Source organism: Convolutriloba macropyga, chromosome 15, assembly GCF_964194025.1.
Source record: "Convolutriloba macropyga chromosome 15, txConMacr16.3, whole genome shotgun sequence".
NCBI lineage: Eukaryota > Metazoa > Xenacoelomorpha > Acoela > Convolutidae > Convolutriloba > Convolutriloba macropyga.
In genome coordinates, this window is record NC_134482.1 from 38937712 (window position 1) to 38944299 (window position 6588).

General features: G+C 39.5%; 1 protein-coding gene across 1 annotated transcript in view; it reads left to right on the forward strand.

Annotated features, from left to right (window-relative positions):
- The window catches only part of LOC142354058 (uncharacterized), a 469891-nt gene that overhangs the window by 152282 nt on the left and 311021 nt on the right, over positions 1-6588 (forward strand). The window lies entirely within an intron of this gene.

The following is a 6588-nucleotide window of genomic DNA, read 5'->3' on the forward strand; positions in this document are numbered from 1 at the left end:
TAATAAAAAAATATGGAAATTACTGATAAATCTGCAAAACTTAATAATAACCCGGACCTGAGTCTAATGATATTTCAGTACTAAATCATAAAAGTTTCGTTATGATTTTTACTATGGCCAAAGTTCTGATCACGACACTTTATAGACATTTCACAGTGTTTTTCATGGTAAAATTCTGAATTTTTTTCTGAAAATATGAGCTTCAATTCTGTGAATACTATAGACATTATGAACTTTTTGGCTGTATTTGGACTGAGCAGTTTAAAAAATTGCCATCAGAAAAACCCAAACAGTGGAACATTATCTATAAGCATACATAAATAGACACAATTATAATTGGCTGCAAATTAACACGCCTTAGACGACTGATAGAGATTGCTCATCAGATGTTAGAAAGTTAACTGTACATCCACACCGCGACAGCAAGTTTTGTTGTAATCCAAAATACTTGTCTTGGAAACAAATGCACGGATGAACAAACTCACATGCGTTGCCTGCCAATAAAAGGGGAGAAAACAAAAAACGGGCACATATTTATAAATGTCAATTTGGCTTTCATGATTTGAAGTAGCTTCCCGGACCGAACTCCAAGTCTATATCAGTACTAGGCAAGTCTAAATCCAAGTCTTATTTAGGTTTCCAGTACTGGGCAAGTCTAAATACAAGTCTTACAAGTCTGGCAAGTCTTAACCAAGACTTGGATAACACTTGGAAGTTGATTCCCAAGTCAAAACCAACTTTTCAAAAATTTTCGAGTGAAATTTTCGAATTCAAAAAAATTTCGCAACGTGCCACGATTTTGGCATTACTTTTTGGCCACTTTTCCGGGGTGCTAGAAAATTATGCCGGGGGCATACCAAATTGATTATTGGGTGATATTAGCACCCCGGGAGGGTCTATTGAGGGTATTTCAGGTGTTTTGGGCCGTTTTCAGCCATTTTTCAGCCGTTTGGAGCCGAATTTTAGCCGAAAATCAACATATATATATTTCAGATCTTGAAATGTCTGGGTATTCGAATCGAGGCAAAGTTATGAAGAAGACTGTGACGGTTCCCATGCTGTCAAGGGGCCCAGTTTTACAAAGTCGTGGAAACCTGCTCGATAGTAGTGGGAATGGTCAAAATGGTCTGCCACGAAGTGGTCAAAATGGGGACGAAAATGGGCATATGGCAGTGCCGATGTACAGATTGTCAGAAGAGCCAATCCTGCCCTCTGATAGTTTAGCAATGTATTATGGGCATACCAGGCATGCCATGGGCATACCACGGTATATTTTGGTGGCATATTGGTTGGCATATTGGCTGGCATACGGGCATTTCGGCTATATTTTGTGGTCAAATTACACAGTGCTCACTACCTAATTTCTCATCAACCAGTGATCCAAATTTAATGTGCTATATATAGTTTTAAAGCTTAGATAATAACGGTCTCAATGAGCTATGTCCCGTTTAATTTGACCCAAAATTGATGGAGTTATTAAAGATCTGGCGTTGTGACACCCGAAAATCTGAGGTATGCCCGATGGCCCATCGTTAATAACTTTTTATTGAGTGTTCCGATCTGGATGATTTTTTGATATGAGTAAGCCTATTATCTGCTCTAACAAACAATATATGTGCGAGCTTGATTGGTATCATTTTCGCGGAGATATTAATGATCGAGCTCGAGGTACCTCGTGTGTAGGTAGGTCGATTTAGGCGGTGCTCAGTACCTAATTTCTCATCAACCAGTGATCCAAATTTAATGTGCCATATATAGTTTTAAAGCTTAGATAATAACAGTCTCAATGAGCTATGTCCCGTTTAATTTGACCCAAATTTGATGGAGTTATTAAAGATCTGGCGTTGTGACACCCGAAAATCTGAGGTATGCCCGCTGGCCCATCGTTAATAACTTTTTATTGAGTGATCCGATCTGGATGATTTTTTGATATGAGTAAGCCTATTATCTGCTCTAACAAACAATATATGTGCGAGCTTGATTGGTATCATTTTCGCGGAGATATTAATGATCGAGCTCGAGGTACCTCGTGTGTAGGTAGGTCGATTTAGGCGGTGCTCAGTACCTAATTTCTCATCAACCAGTGATCCAAATTTAATGTGCCATATATAGTTTTAAAGCTTAGATAATAACGGTCTCAATGAGCGATGTCCCGTTTAATTTGACCCAAAATTGATGGAGTTATTAAAGATCTGGCGTTGTGACACCCGAAAATCTGAGGTATGCCCGATGGGCCATCGTTAATAACTTTTTATTGAGTGATTCGATCTGGATGATTTTTTGATATGAGTAAGCCTATTATCTGTTCTAACAAACAATATATGTGCGAGCTTGATTGGTATCATTTTCGCGGAGATATTAATGATCGAGCGCGAGGTGCTTTGTCTGGATATGGAGCCCCATCAAACCCCAACCCCATCACCACATCAAACCCCCCCCCCCCACATCAACACCCCCAACATCCCAACATGACACCCCCCACACCCAACTCATGTGTGCTAACTAATTTAATAGGTCTCAACTAGTTGCGTACTAATTTCACTCAAAAAAAAATGAACGAGCGCAAGGTAACATGGGTCGACTTGGGTCAACTTGCCTTCTACTCGCAGGCCGGTTTTTCGCGAACTACTGACTCAAATTAAGAGTCATATATATGGTTATAAAGCTCAGGTCAAGGCGGTTCTAATGCGCCATGTCTGGTTCCGATTGGTTCAGTATTTTGGTAAATATTCATGATTTCAGACTCTGTACCCCGAAAAAATGGGTCATGCCGAGTGCTCGTTCGTTAACAACTTTTTGTTGAGTAAATGTTTTTGGCTCAAAATTTGATATGAGTGAGCTCATTATGTGTGCTAACTAAATTAATAGGTCTCAAACCGTTGCGTTTCAATTTCACGAAAAAAAAAATGAACGAGCGCAAGGTAACATGGGTCGACTTGGATCAACTTGCCCTCTACTCGCAGGCCGGTCTTTCGCGAAATACTGACTCAAATTAAGAGTCATATATATGGTTATAAAGCTCAGGTCAAGGCGGTTCTAATGCGCCATGTCTGGTTCCGATTGGTTTAGTATTTTGGTAAACATTCATGATTTCAGACTCTGTACCCGGAAAAAATTGGTCATGCCGAGTGCTCGTTCGTTAATAACTTTTTGTTGAGTGAATGTTTTTGGCTCAAAATTTGATATGAGTGAGCTCATTATGTGTGCTAACTAAATTAATAGGTCGCAAACCGTTGCGTTCCAATTTCACGAAAAAAAAATGAACGAGCGCAAGGTAACATGGGTCGACTTGGATCAACTTGCCCTCTACTCGCAGGCCGGTCTTTCGCGAACCACTGACTCAAATTAAAAGTCATAGATATGGTTATAAAGCTCATTTCAAGGCGGTTCTAATGCGCCATGTCTGGTTCCGATTGGTTCAGTATGTTGGTAAATATTCATGATTTCAGACTCTGTACCCCGAAAAAATGGGTCATGCCAAGTGCTCGTTCGTTAATAACTTTTTGTTGAGTGAATGTTTTTGGCTCGAAATTTGATATGAGTGAGCTCATTATGTGTGCTAACTAAATTAATAGGTCGCAAACCGTTGCGTTCCAATTTCACGAAAAAAAATGAACGAGCGCAAGGTAACATGGGTCGACTTGGATCAACTTGCCCTCTACTCGCAGGCCGGTCTTTCGCGAAACACTGACTCATATTAAACGTCATATATATGGTTATAAAGCTCATTTCAAGGCGGTTCTAATGCGCCATGTCTGGTTCCGATTGGTTTAGTATTTTGGTAAATATTCATGATTTCAGACTCTGTACCCGGAAAAAATTGGTCATGCCGAGTGCTCGTTCGTTAATAACTTTTTGTTGAGTGAATGTTTTTGGCTCAAAATTTGATATGAGTGAGCTCATTATGTGTGCTAACTAAATTAATAGGTCGCAAACCGTTGCGTTCCAATTTCACGAAAAAAAAAATGAACGAGCGCAAGGTAACATGGGTCGACTTGGATCAACTTGCCCTCTACTCGCAGGCCGGTTTTTCGCGAACCACTGACTCAAATTAAAAGTCATAGATATGGTTATAAAGCTCATTTCAAGGCGGTTCTAATGCGCCATGTCTGGTTCCAATTGGTTCAGTATGTTGGTAAATATTCATGATTTCAGACTCTGTACCCCGAAAAAATGGGTCATGCCAAGTGCTCGTTCGTTAATAACTTTTTGTTGAGCGAATGTTTTTGGCTCGAAATTTGATATGAGCGAGCTCATTATGTGTGCTAACTAAATTAATAGGTCGCAAACCGTTGCGTTCTAATTTCATGATAAAATTTATGAGCGAGCACATGGTAACATGGGTAGACCGGTATTTCGCGAATCACTGATTCTTAATTAATCAGGGGCGTGATCCATCCAATGGATGGAGCTGTGAGCCCCCACTATAAAGATAAAGCATCGTATGTAAACTTACCGCAAAAATACATGCTCATAGCAGCGCCAAAGTCAAGGCACTATAACTCTAATTATAGGTTGTGTTATATAAGTGAATGATCTATTCTGTTTCCCCCCCCCAATGTTTATATGACCCCCAGTTACAAATTGTATGTTGTTATATAGCACGTTACTCTGTGAAAGATAGCTCGTGCGCCTGAGGGTCATAAAATATTTTGCCTACTAAGGCACAAGATACGAGTTGGTAGTGAAAAAAGCACTGCAAGAACTATCAATGTCAGTCGGCCGTTTGGAACCGCGGCACCCTCTGAGGCATATGATAGCGCTGCGAGAAAGAGCAAAACTTATTCCCGTGCCTCTGTACGTTACTGCGTCTGAGATTAAAAATAAGAGTCATAATATATATATATATATATAATATTTATATATATATACATATATATATATATATATATATATATATATATATATATATATATATATTTATATATTAGATATTATTATATATCATTCAATAGACATTCAAAGGGAGTATTCGCTTGCGGTTAAATAGAAGGGTCAATGGCTCTTTTATGCAGAGGGACTGATTGTTATTATTCACAAGTCACACTTTTCTGTTCAAAAGTCGATCTTTTCAAGCTTAAGGGTTTTCTTGGTCTTTTTTTTTCGAATTTTTTTAAATCGAAAACTCTTTCATGATGGCTTGAAAATTTATAAAATTCTTGAACGTTTTGTTTTTCTCGATAGGACGCACCTGAAGGCTTTTTGTTTTTACTTCCCAGTGTCTTGAGGAGGATACTTTTTTCTTAGTTTTACAAGAAGAATAGGTTTATCAAACTGACATACAATGCTGTGTGCGTTTTTTAGGGTTCTTCAAGTTCTTCAGTAGGCATTATCAGACTTGATTTTTTGGTCTTTTGGAGTCAGGGACCACATCTCAGGGACACAAGAGGATTAAGCCAGAAGGATAAAGATGAGGCTCGTAAAATCGACGAAAGAAACCTCGTCTTTTTGAAAAACAGATGGTGGTTTCTGAAGTTCGAAAACAAGTCGACTCTGGTCGTAAATGCTACCTTCAGTGGAGCCATTGGGCTGAATAACCAACAGCGAGCTGCAGTAAAGGCTGGAGAATATATAGACGTGAAAGACAAGTCAATAAACCCCAAAACAGGAACGTTTATCTGGACTGCGCTAGTTAGTTCTGTTGGACACAAGAAGTTCTGTCTGGACGATGAACAGAGATACCTTGCGTCGACAAGAAACGAATCTCTGGGCAGTTCAGAGTTATCATTTCAACTAAATACTGATCCGGATCTCACGGTTCCTGATACAAGAGTGCTGCCCAATTACAGTGCACCCAAACTTGATGTTAACAAGAAGCTGACATACCAAGGCTCAGTCTATGGCCTGAATGATACAACAATCGCCAGGCCCGAACTTGATCCCCTGGCTGCCTCTAGTTCTATGCCTGAAATACCAAGCGAAGACTTGGATCGCATTTTACACAACAATTCGCTAGAAATTGACGAGGATGCAGTTTTTAACCAGAACAACGTTCCACGAGAGGTTAGAAAGTAGCCACTGTTTGCGCTCTAACATCTTTTTCTCAAAACGTGTTATGTTTAGACAAGCAGTCAGCCCTGTTACAGTTATTTGAAAACGTCAACTCCAGGATGTCACAAGAAGGTCAAGAAGACTAATAATGCTGCTACCGAAGGGTTAGAAGGCAACGAACTTTACCAAGCCCTGCTAAAGGCAGTCAAGCATAGTGTCACTGTGCAGTCGGAGTTGCGCGACACAGTGGCCAACCTGAACAACACTGTCAAGGATTTGAAAGGGGCCATCAGTTCCTTGGCAAATCAGAACTATAATGAGATGCAGAGCCATACTAATCAACTTAAAATCATGGTTTGTCTTTAGTTTTTGTTATGCTTAGGACTTTTTTGAGCACTCTTCAGACTTTATTGAGAACAGAAATTGAGACATTCTTTTTCTGAAAGGTTATTTTGTTTGATCTCTGCTTTCCAGCTGCTAGGTGCAAATAAACAATTTTAATTTTGGCTTCTTCCTTCCTTTTGAAGCTATAGGGGTCTTTTCTTTCTGTTGCTTTGCTGAACTCGGTCATTTTTTCTCTAGAATCAACAAATTGCG